Consider the following 12,637-nt stretch of genomic DNA (forward strand, 5'->3'; position numbering starts at 1 on the left):
CTCCACTCCAGCAGCCAGGAGGCTGCATGCTCTCTGTTGTTTGACTGGCGTTCTGGGCAAGTGGGTAGGCTTATCCTTACCAGAGTCATAGAATAGAGTTCTGGATCTTCATTCTGCATAGAAATCCTTTAAAAAGGCACCAAGGAGCATGGATACCATCCTCTACCAGCCACCCCCTCTCCTCCATTCCCCAGTTTTGCAGTCAACACAAGAGGCAAGAGACCATGTCTTTACATTTTCTTGGAGTAACTAGTCATTCTAAGCATGTTCCCTAAGGTAGAAGTTAGGTTTCAAGGTGGAGAATAAGGTGGGCCGCGGTGGTGCGCACCTGCCACAGAATCCTCAGGATTTGCACCTCCCTCTTCTCTACCCTCCCCCCCCCCCCGCACCCCCTCCCATGGAGCCAGGTGGGGGGTATCCATTCGGGCTTCTTTGGAAGCGTCCTCCCCTTCACAAAAGCAGGACCGCTCCCTGCTTGGATTACGTGAACTTTCAGGGGCAGCCAAAAAGTATCTGCGGCGACGCGGATGCCAGGGCAGTTTCTGGAAACGCGACATCAACTCCCTGGCTCGGTCCCCCGGTCGCGAGCCGCACGCTGGTCCCCACCAGCCTCGGCCCCCACCCCAGCCCTGCCCTCCTGCCGGCTGAACGCGACCCGGTCTCACACCTGATCGCCGCTCAGGTCCCCACCCCCGCCCCGACCAGCGCGCGGTGCAGAGACAGTATCGAGGTCCCGGCCCAGGTTGGGCACTTGGGGCACGGCCTAGGGAGCGCGCGGGCCAGGGTGGGCAGCTCCTCCCTCGGGGGCTGGGTGTGCGATTCCGGACCAACAGACGGACGTCCAGGACGAGCCGCCGTTGGGGGGGCGGGGGGGGTGGAGGAGGTGGAGCCGCCGGGGAGGGGCGGTGCCGCGGGGAGCGGAGCCCGGCCTCCCGCCCCCACCCCGCCCCGGTGCCTTAGTCTGGGCGGTGACACAAAAAGCTCCCGCTTGGAGCCGAGCGCCTAGCGGCGGTGTCCGACCGGGAGCGCCGAGGGCGGCGGGCAGGTGGGGCGCCTCCCGAAGGACCGAGCCGGGAGCCGGGGCTGCAGGCGCCGACGCCGCGCTCCCCGCGCCCGCCCCGCAGCCCGCCGCGCGCGTCTGGCCGAGCGGGTGGCGGGCGCGCCGGGACCACCCCGCGATGCTGCCGCCGCCGCCGCCGCCGCCGCCTCTGTAGGGAGCGCCCGAGCCCGTTGCAATGAGAGGTCGGTGACTTTCGGTTTGTTTCTCTGCTCTGCTCCTCCCGGGTCGGGGGCGGCGAGAGGGGCGCGAAGGGTGGGATGCCTTCGCCCCCACGGCGGCCGAGCCCGGAGCCAGGGAAGCAGCGAAGGGGAGCCGCCGCCTGGTGTGTTGGGGGCTCCTTTTGGGCAGCGGATGGGGGTGGCGGGCCGCGGGGGTCCCGGGGAGGGGGGTGCGGGGCACAGCGGGGCGGTCCCGGGGCGCTGGGGAAGGGGGCTCCCTGGAGTTGCGTTTCTCCGGAGCGCCGGCGGAGTTGGGCTGGCGGCTGGGGCGGGGGGGCGGCGCTGTCGGCGGCTCCGCGGAGTCCTCGGATGCCCCCTGGAGCTCCAGTCCGAGGGAGCGCGTCTCGCGCCCGCGCCCGCGCCGCGCGCACCCCGGAGGGTGCACGTGCGCGCGCGCCCCAGCTGCGCCCCAACCCCGCACGCACGCGGGACGGTCCCCTAGCACGCCCCTTGTCGGGCAAGGTCCCCACCCCCAGAAGTTGCCCTCGCGCGCCACTCCGCGACCCGGGACCCCTCTCGGGAGGAGAGGGAGCCGTGGCGGGCCAGATGCTGGGGGTCTTTTGTGCGGACCCACGTGCCTGGGGCGCTTGCTTCTGGAAGGGCAGTGGCAGGACAAAGCCGGCTGGACGCGTGGGACGCTGCACGCGAGGCGGCGGTCCCCGATCCCGCCTAGGGTGGGGGTGGGGCGGGGGGAGCGCTGCACGGTTTTGGAAAGAGTGGAGAAATCGGCAAAACAGTGACATGGACTTGAGGTGGCGGACAGGGGCGAGGGAGAGGATGCTCGCGAACGCAGCGCTGGTGTGTCTGTCGGGGCGGGTGACCCGGCGCCCCGCATTCCCTGATAACCCGGTTTACTAGTATATTTTGCTAGTGTGTCTTTGCCCCGAAATATTATTCTACGCCTTCTGGTGTTTCTTTCTTTCTAAGGGGTTACATAGAGTTGCTGGTGGAAGCTCTACCACCCGAGGAGAACTTGGGGGCGGGGGAGACTGCAGCGGCGTGGGGGGAGGGGGTTATTTATCCTATAGAGACAATTGGGCAGCGTTACGCCCCCTCCGCGGCCGGCCGGCCGGCTCTCCACACCTCCGCCGCCTCCCTCCACCTCCCCGCGCACCCACTTCACCGCCGCCGGCCGGGGAGGGTGCTTGGATTTCTTTCTCTGCTACGCGAGTCTAACGCTTCCCGCGTGTATTTCACTGCAGGCTGAACAAAGCTCAGGCTCAGTTGTGCTTCCCGCTTGTCAGCCTCTTGCCTCCCAAACGCGTACCATTTCCACTTGATGTCATCACACAGAAGGGGGTGAAAGGGACTCGGTGACAGATTCAGGTAACCCCCAGCAGTCTGGGTAGCCGCCTGGGTCGTTTGGGCCAACAGTGTTTGCACGGGGCTGTTTGGGTGGTTTCTGCATCACACCATTCCTTTCCTGTCTGTGTGGAAGAGCCGCGGGGGGCTGCTGATAACTCCTGGTTCTGAGAAAGAAATTGCAAATGACTTGAAACCTTCCTTTGAAGAAGTCGTTGAGGGCAGGGCGCCTTTGGGGTTGAATCAATTCCACCGGGTTTCCATTGATGGGAATTTTGATGTATTCTGTACATAGGCAATTGTATCTGAACGTGGGGTTTGGATAGATGCCTGCTTTCTTATCTGTAGTAATATATTTTGGCTTCAGTCTGTTCATGGATATCGCTTGTTGAAAAGGTATCATTGTAAGGCCGATTGTAAATTTGACCAGTGCTCAATTAGGGCATTGGTCAAATGTAGTAACCTTACGAAATAATGTCTCTCCTGCAAGCCTTCATTGTAATAGTGTTTGCAATATCAGGAGGGACATGCCAGCAGTAAGTTCCTGGGAGGTGGAACAGAGGGCAGTTGGGGGAGCAGAAAGAGAACAGAGAAACGGTGCTTTGGTTAAGTTTCCATTTATGTAGCTATGAACTATTAGGCTCTCAGGCTGCATTTTATCTTTAGGTTGTTGGTTCTTTTCCAAAAACTCTGGCCTGTTCCTTTCTTTCCAAGGATAGTTCTCTTTTGATGTCAACCTAACGAAATCTGGGGTTCTCTGGACGGGGCTCAATGAAAATGTCACCTTCAGACGTGTCAGATCACCTTGGCATTGGCATTGTCTCCTAGAGGGCAGAGTCCTGGCATCCTGCACGAGGAGCAGAAAATAACAGTGGTTATGGAGGTGGACTCAAGGTTCATCTTGTAGGAAGAAGGCATTGCTGAGGGCCCGAGGCTCCTGGTGCTCCTGCAGCAACAGCTGCGCAGGGTCTGTGGCAGATTCTCCCACACCATTCCCCGCCCTCCCCCCGCCCCCCCACCCCCCCGCCATCCCTTGAAAAATTAAAATTTAAGAACTTGAAGGATTTGTCATTCACCTCTAGGGTAGTTCTGAAAGGTGACTTTAAGAAAACCTAAGTGACACTGGCATGTATCCTTCTCCTTGGAGCATCCAGGAATCACCGGGAGAAGTAAAGGAGGTATCGGGTCCCTGCTCGAACAAAGGCCACCACTTCGGGAAGATCAGATTTGTGATGGTGCTAGGACAGAGGGATTCTGACAAGTAATTTTTATGTCAGCAATAACGCAGGGTGTGTGCTGTGTTCCTGCAAGAGGAAAAGCCACGTGATGGGATAATAAGGAGTGTAATAATGCAATAGAAACAAAGGGTGTGGTTTTTTTTTTTTAATAGAAAAAATAAATACCTCACACGCAAAATTCCACATGGGAAAACGGCTGCCTGCACATGTAAATGCACGTTCAAGAACAAAGATAGCCACAGTGCAGTGTTCAGTTTCACTGTGGTTTTAAACAGTGTGCAGGAATAAATCATAATAAAGTGTTGTATTGATGCTTATTTTGTTTTTTTTTTAGGTGGAGGCTCCCCACCCCCAGAGGTCTGCAGTAGTGTGTTTAGCTGTGGTTCGGGGGGGGGCCCTAGAAGGGTTATTAGACCAACCTTTGCCTCCAGTGCCCAAGTCCTTTCTACAATGTTCCTTTAAGTCATTCAGCAGATGTTTATCAAGCACCTGATAAATAATAGGTTCTGTGAAAAATGCCAAGGGGTGGGGGGGTGCTGTCTGGAGACATAAAGATGAACCACCTTCGGGGAGCTTATGGAAGACCTGATTCTAATTAAGTTCAATGGAAGCCAGAGAGAGAGGAACAAAGGGTGGTACTGGACTTCTGAGGGAGGAGCATATGGTCATTCAATGCCTCTTTCAGTGGGGAGATCACTACTTCCTAAGTGACTGGACCTGTTGTCAGAAGGTGACCTTTTCTTCATAGGCTTTAAACTCTGCAGCTGAATTCCACACAAATGTTTAGATTTCACTGTTGTTGAAAGGTCATTCTGTTTCATTCCTTATCCCCCTCAGAGTTGCTTGAACCTGTCTATCCTGTCTGCACCATCTACATTGGAAAGAATTACTTGAATTTTGAAACAAACTCTGCTTTTTGGGTATTATCTGATTTAGAAAACAGATGGGGGACAGGAACTTTTGCAGGTTTCTCTCTTTTTTAAAGCAGCGATGTTATTGGCAGTTTAGGTTAGGTTATGCTGCAGTAAGAAATCACCTCCAGATCTCAGTGGCTAAACACAGTTTCTTTCTTTCCCGTGCTGTGTGCCCGGCGTGGTCAGCAGGTAGGCCCTGCTTGTCGCAGTCACCCGAAGACCCAAACTGATGGAGGTGTGATCTTGAGTGTGCAGCACTGGAATGGAAACTAGAGGATCTTGCTGTATTAATGACATGATTGGGCCCAGAAGTGACTTACATTGCTTTGGCCAGAAAGTGCTAGGACCCCACTGAAACCACAATTCAGTATTTCTTTTTTTTTTTTTTAAAGATTTTATTTATTTATTTGAGAGAGAGAGAATGAGAGACAGAGAGCACGAGAGGGGGAAGGGTCAGAGGGAGAAGCAGACTCCCTGCCGAGCAGGGAGCCCGATGCGGGACTCGATCCAGGGGCTCCAGGATCATGACCTGAGCCGAAGGCAGTCGCTTAACCGACTGAGCCACCCAGGCGCCCCACAATTCAGTATTTCTTGTCCTGAAAAAGGGGGAAATGGATAGAGGTGAGTGATCACTAATGACTTCCACAGGTAATGTGGCCCAGATGAGGTTACAAAGTGTCTTCCTGTGAGGCTGGCTCATGCTTTGTAGACACTGGGTGTTACACAAGTATCACTTGAAAGAATGAATGATCACTATCTTGAAGAATCCAGTCCTACCCGCACATGGTATTTACTGATGTGTTGGTATTATATTTGCTAATACGATGGTACACTGACCATCAAATAAAAAAAATTATAATGTTCTCTCTTGTTGCCTGTTTTGTGTAGTTGTTTATTCTGATGTGATAGGCCGGGAGATGGTTCTGGGGCTAGTTCTAGGAGGTTCTGTGCTTAGCATTATGTAACAGAGCTGTTACTTACAGACTTTCTCTCCCTCACCATCTGCCTCTTATCTAAGACTTCCTGAGTTTGTTTGAACAGCCTAGGGTAAGAAAGGAGTGGCAAAGGGGGTGGCCTCCCACAGCAAAGATTGCAGGGCCCCAGAGAAGACATCGAGGGGGCCCGAGTGTGTGTAGGGTGGCCTTGGGCCACCCCCTCGTTACTCCGATGTTTAGAAAAAGCACTTTGGATGAGTGACGTTTTCTGGTCATGGGACCAGCAGAACACCCAGAGAGTTCTGGGACATTCATGCCCCCATCAGCAACCATGTTGACAAGGAGAGTGGTTAAGTTTTAAAGCCTGCCTTGTTGCATTGTCCCTAAAAATAGTTGGGTGCTGAGGAATAGGCATTGCAAGGGGCAGCGGATTAAGTAGTTGGTGGCCTGTAGAGAGATTTTGCTGTCGGAAGTGCTGGTTCCTCAAATATCTTTGTTCATGTTGTGGTAAACGCGTGCATGGATTAGAATTTTTAGGATCTGAGAAGTACCTTCGGCATAAGTGTGGAATTTAACAAAATAGTGTTGCTTCTGGCTCAGTAATCACCTCGCTCGCTGAAGTCATTTTTATAAAAAGAGCTCTCCCTAGACAGGTGATACGGTGAAATGACAGCTGGTCCCTGAGTCACAGTGACTAGGGGACATCAGTGTTAGCCGAAGAATGCAGAGGCTGCCCTCTGCTTCCCCTCAGTGACAAAATACTGCACCCAAAGGGAGGGAAAGTGGGAAATGAGTGGCTGAGAAGCCGGCAGGGAGAGCCAAATATAGCCCGTCCACGACCTCCAGGAAAGAATCGGGGTGCGTGGGGTTGGGCTGAGGGTGAGGCGCAGACGGGGCAGGAGGGAAAATGATGCCCTGAGGGACTAGTCTCGAAATATATTTGGGAGGCCCCAAAAGACATTTCTGTGTTTTGTTTGGCCTCTGAGGGCCCACCACTTAATTTCATAATTAGTTGGCTGACCAGGTAGAGGATACTTGTGGAGTGAATGCGGTGCCTGGCCCCAGGCGCTGTCGAAATGTCCAGAAAGCCGGAGGGGAGGAAGGTGTGGGTTTTCCTGCTCCTTCCCTCCTGACTTTGTGAGCTGCCTGGTGTTCCAGGAGTCCGCCTAAGTGATTGAGATCACCATTTGGATTAAGTACTCGTTTTATGTTTAAGGATTTTGTATTCCTGGTTGGCTTGCTGTCATGAAGACCTGAGGCCAGCAGCTGCGTGTGTGACTTGTTTCTCCTTTGGGTGGCCCTTGAAGCCTGTGGTTTTCCAGCCTAGGCCCTTTATGGCTGCTGAGGCCTGGAGTACATTTTTTGTAGAATTGTGGGGGCTCTTCGTGATCTACTGGGAGTGGAGGGCGTGAGTAGGGCAGGATGTCTTATTTGCCACTGGATTTGTTCATCCTCGCATACGTAAAGCTCGCTGCAAACATCCTGCCTGCTAAAACTTATTCTGACATCACGCAGGCTTCCTAGGCTACCAGACTTCATGCAGGGAAGGTATTGATCGAATGCGGCTGGGAGGGGCAAAGACGTGATGAAGTGGGGTCTTGGGGCGCCATGTTCTGTGCCCGTGCTTTCTCTCTAGTCCCTCCGACCTACCTCCCAAGGAAATGTGGCTTTCCTGCCTCACTTTCCGTTTATAAATCCAGAAAAGCACATTTAGTACACTCCTCACTGAGGTTCTACAGTCATTGATGAGATTTTGGCAAAAGCTTTGACAGATACCGTGGAAATAGGGAACGTTCTTATGAATATTGGGATTCTGCTGATTAACAGATGAACTGTCCCTCCTTAGTGACAGTTCCCATCTCCCTTAGTGTCTCTCCTCACCGCCGTCTCCCACCTGAGGACTTTATTTCTCTCTGGACTGTGAGAGTGGGTACCCTTACCTCCTGGCTTTCCCACCCCAATCCATATGACAAAATGCTGATACCCTTGGGACAGTAGGCCATTGTAAGTGTTCATTCCCTTGCTTAATACTTCTCAGTGGCTTCTGTCTTTTGGGGATGAAGTTCATATTTTTTAGTCTTCCCTTTAAGGTTTTTCCCACCTAGACCCAGACTTCATGTCTATCCCTGACTTTTGCTCTGCCTGACTTTAAAACACGGGATGGTGAACCCAAAAGTCTCCAGAAATGCTTTGCATAGCCTGTTTAAAATTCTGGAATATTCTGTGGCCTACGATGTCCTCTCCCTATATTCTGTCAGTCAAGGTGTGACTTGGCTCTTATAACTCTTCTAAAAAATTTAACTTTGTCACTTTAGCCCATAGCAATCCTTCACTCCTCCAGAGCTCTCTGGTAAAATTACCTTCATCTCTCATTTTGTTCAACATTCATTCATTCTACAAAGGGCACTTATCATAGATGGTCTTGTATTATCACCCAAGATTGAGTGGTCTCCCTTTCTTTCTTTCTTTCTTTCTTTCTTTCTTTCTTTCTTTCTTTCTTTCTTTCTTTCTTTCTTTCTTTCTTATTTGAGAGAGAGTGAGAGAGATCCAGAGAGAGAGAGCACGAGCAGGGGGGAGGGGCAGGAGAAGCAGACTTCCCACTAAGCAGGGAGCCCCATGCCACGATGGGACTCGGGGCTCGATCCCAGGACCCTGGGATCATGACCTGAGCGGAGGGCAGATGCTTAATCGACTGAGCCACCCAGGCGCCCATCTTTTTCTTTCTTTTTAATTGCAAGGAACAGAAACCCACTCAAGCTAGTTCAGATAAAGGATGATATACTGAAAAGATGTCCCAGGATGTGAATGGGACTTTTCCAGTCACTGCTCAGCTGGGGGAGAGGGTGAGGGATCCAGTTTCCTCCAAGGGGGCCTTGGAGCTGGTGGATGTAGGGACTGAAACCAGCAAGATCTCGTATCTCTTGCAGGCTCCTTAGAGATGAATACTGGATGAGGTTTGAACCTATTTTGTATTCCCCGCTGTGTTTGTACAACATAAGGGCTCAATAAATACTCAATCATCGATGAATCTTTGACAGCACAGAAATGATTTTGACCTACTGATAAAGGAATTATAGATGCTTTTGGCCTTAGACTTAAAGGAAGTTAAGAAGAAGGAAACTTTTTTCCCCCCTGATTTTATTTATTTATTTATTTGAGAGAGAGAGCACGAGCGTGAGTGGGGTGGGGGAGGAGCAGAGGGAGAGGGACAAGGACACTTCCTGCTGAGCGCAGAGCCCAACACAGGGCTCGATCCCAGGACCCCAAGACCATGACCTGAGCTGAAACCAAGAACTGGATGCCCAACTGATGGAACCACCCAGGCACCCCGAGGGAAACTTATTTTTAAGAGCTTCCCCTACTTGCATTAATAATGATTAAGTATTGAATCAAATTAGAGTTGCCAGGCGTCAGTGTGCATTTCAGTAGCTGGGAAGTGAACATTCTAACAAGATGAATTGTTATTGGTAGTCTGTTTTTCATCTTCTGTTTGTCTGCTTCTTCCAGAACAACAACAGACATCTGGTTTGCTCTACCTCTTTTGATTTTGGAATACTCGTTCCCAGGATAGAAACCCTAACCCTTGGAATGCTTGATCATTACGGATAGCGTTATTAGGAAAGAGGAAATGTGTTTAGCTGCTTGGAGAAAATGGCCACGGATACGTTAACATCAAAATAATGTTCTCAGTTTGAGGGCTAATGAATGGAGCTGAGCTCAATGTCTCAAAAACAAAGTATTTGGTGTGATACTCTTTTCCAGTTGTATGGCTCTGGGGTGGGTTTGTAAATTGCTTCCTTGTAGGTTAATATGAGGTTAAAAGTGGTTGGAGAGAATGTGGGTAGATCTCTGTACCTCGTCTGGAGAATTTGCCCCTTTGTTGCATGCGACATAAGGATCATGGTCATTGTAAGGGAGTGATAGCTAATTCAACCATCCAGGTAGAGAGACATCTTTATCCAGGGTAAGTACTTGTCCATCTGGTCCTACTCCATCATCTTAACACTTGAGAAACCTAAGGTAGGAATCCATCTATTCACCTCTGGTGATGGGTAAAATAGCATTTGAAATACTGAGAACCAATGGCTCAAACCCTGTATTAGGTATAAAATTGTATATTGTATATATTAAATTGTATATATTAAATTGTATATACTAAATTGTGCCTGCTGTTTACTAGGCACAATTCTGCACAATTCTAAGTAAAACCCTTGCCTTGCCTTAGCTTAATGTACAAACTTAACTTGTAATTAATTTGGTTTTCTGCCTTTTTTTTTTTTTTTTGTGGTGGCAAAGCTGAAAGGGGACAGAATAAAAGAAATGTATCTGATACTCTTCTCTGTCAATTCTTGATCTGTTACCATACATACCCGTCTTACTTGATCCTAATTTAGTTGAGTGATTAAAAACCTGGAATTTTTGAAGCAAGATGGGTTTAGGTTCAAGTGTCGGCTCTGCCGTAATGACCTCGAGTAAATAAGGTCTGACTGAGCTTTGGTTTCTTCACCTGGAAAATGGAGGACAGCCTCACTGAGTTATTTGAGAGTAAGTCAGATCTTTACAGAAGGTGCTTAACATGTTGCCCTGTGCATTGTAAATGCTGCATTGTGGTGGCTATTATTAATGTCCCTTTTATTCAGCATCTGCCATCCACCAGTTGTGGTGTTGAAATCTGGAAATCTCGGGATGGATAGTTGTGCTCTACTCTGAAGAAGCTCTTTAACTAGCCAGGAAGATAACCACATCCAAAGAACTACGGCCTTTGGCATTTTTATGAGGATTTCCTTTGTATGTCATGTCATCGGAGTCTTGTCACTGAAGAGTCTTTGTAAAGCTTTGCTTGAATGGTGTGGAGTTTAAGATGATAGGCCTTCTCAGGAGGAAGCTGGAGGAAGCTGAGAGGCTCTGGGACAGGCTGCAAGCAATCAGGCCTTCCTTCAAGAGCACCAGCCTCCTTTTTCCTGTGGCCTCCCTCCTCCCAGGCTAGGCAAGCATCTGGTTTCCAGGGTCTGGTTTCTTGGGGGGTAGGATGACCCACTGACTCAGCATGTCCAGGAGGACTAAGAGGATACCTGGGTGGAGGGACTTTCTGTCTTAAAACCAGAACGGTCCCAGGAAACCTAGCATCAGTTGGTTACCCTACTCAGGGGTCCTGTCCTTGTTCTGGGATTGTTTTTTTGGCCCCCTGAGGCAGCCTTTGTGGACATTTCACATGGTTGGATAGGCAGCCATCCTCAGAAAAGAGGCAGGAGAGAACAGGGCTGGATGAGCCTGGCTTTGTCAATCCTTTTCTGTATGACTATGCTTTTTGGAATAGGATCTTTATTATTGTTGTTCTTTTTATTAAAGAAGAGGTCTCTTGAGCACAGGCAAGAAAGGCCACTAGACTATACAATAGGACTGTAAAATTGGCGGGATCTTTTAAAAATTCTCCTTAAGCCATAGTATTTGCTGTGCCTGGAAGGGATTTTGTACAGGGTTTGGTACACAGTAGACATTCAATAGATACTTGTTGAAGGAATGGTGGAATTTAATCTTGAGGAATAACTTTGAGAGCTGGGTTCCAGTTCAGGGCTGGGTTGCTGATCGTTGCAGGATTTCAGGCTGGGCCCTTGGGTGGCTACCTTGGAAATGCATGGCCCTCTATCTGTTCTGGGTTCCTTGTTTTGCTGCTATCTGGAGTGTATTTGTGTATCAGCTTAGGCTTTTCTTGACCGTTTTGTTGTTGTTGTTGTTGTCTTTCTTGGTGGAACCACGTGACACCGGCTGATGCGTTGCCTTGTCTTTTGTTTGCAGCTAGGATGCTTCTAGAACGTGCACATGTTGTGAACATAACGGTTGTGTGATCAAGTGCTTGTGTACACACTGCCCAGTGCTTTCTTCCTCGAGTTAAGGGCGCGATTTCCCGATGAGTCTGTTCATTCCAAGTGGGGGTTGGGAAGGGAAGCAGGCCTAGCTCCATACTACTGAGTGGAGATACCTGGCAAAGGGCTCCAATTGGCCTGCATTCCCTCTTTCTGAATCTCCATTACTAACACATGGGGTTGATGGCAACTGATAAGGCCCTGGGATAAGCCACAGATTTTTCTGGTCTTTAGCTGATGCCTCCAACGATAACCCTTTGTGTTCTCGTTCTTTTTGGGAAGTGTAACTATTTATCTGGGGATGTTAGGACCTGCAGCAAATTGCCAGAAACAGTAATTAGTTTGCTAGTTCTGCAAACCCCATGCACATAGCACTTGGGGGCAATTGCTAGACATTTACGTCACTCTTTCAACTCAGATTCCTGGGTAATCACCATGCACACTGAGAAATACTCATTTCGGTTCCTGATAAGCCAGATTTCTTCAGGGCCTGTTGCTTCACCTGAGGAAAAGGTAAATGGTTTGTCTAGGGAAGGGGGGACAAGCAGAATTCACTTTATAAATTGCCCTTATTTCTACACACAAATACTAAATATTAGTTGAAAGAGTTAGTGGGGTGTTTTTGGTTTTTGTTTTTTGTGTTTTTTTACAGAATCACACGTTTATTTTATTTTTTCCCCAACAGCAGAATCAGAGCTATCCAAAATGAGTCGTTCACACACCTTGAGTTTATGTTAAAATAATAAACGAGGTGTTTGAGAATTGGATCTTAGGGCAGTCATTCTTCCCAACAAGAAGTTCTTTGATTTGCAAGAAAAAATGTCTTCACCAAGAAGTTAAAAAGAATATGTGAGGTTTTACCCCAGATTTACTACATCTTATTTGTGGAACCTGTCCGTGGAGGTGCCAAACCCTGTCTTTAATGAGCTCCTTAAAATAACATTCTCTGGAATCAAGGCCAGTCTGGAATGGAAATTGAAAAAAAGATGCTGTCCAGACCATTTAGAATTCCTTATAAATTAGGAGGGCAGTGATAATCAATTTTGAAGTGTAAATGGGAGTCAGCCTCGGTCGTCTGGTCGCCTTGGTGTTCATTTTGTTCCTTG

General features: G+C 49.7%; 1 protein-coding gene across 1 annotated transcript in view; it reads left to right on the plus strand.

The window, feature by feature from the left end:
• Positions 1-968: 968 nt before the first annotated feature.
• RNF152 (ring finger protein 152) overlaps positions 969-12,637 on the plus strand; it is a 75,265-nt gene continuing 63,596 nt past the window's right edge. Inside the window, exon 1 of the mRNA XM_045886611.3 lies at positions 969-1,242. The gene's annotated coding sequence lies outside the window, so the exon portion shown is untranslated. The remainder of the gene's footprint in view (positions 1,243-12,637) is intronic.

The sequence above is a fragment of the Mirounga angustirostris genome, unplaced genomic scaffold (genome assembly GCF_029215605.1).
Source record: "Mirounga angustirostris isolate CCGP_5_RB_7025 unplaced genomic scaffold, mMirAng1.0.hap1 SCAF_14, whole genome shotgun sequence".
In the NCBI taxonomy this organism is placed as follows: domain Eukaryota; kingdom Metazoa; phylum Chordata; class Mammalia; order Carnivora; family Phocidae; genus Mirounga; species Mirounga angustirostris.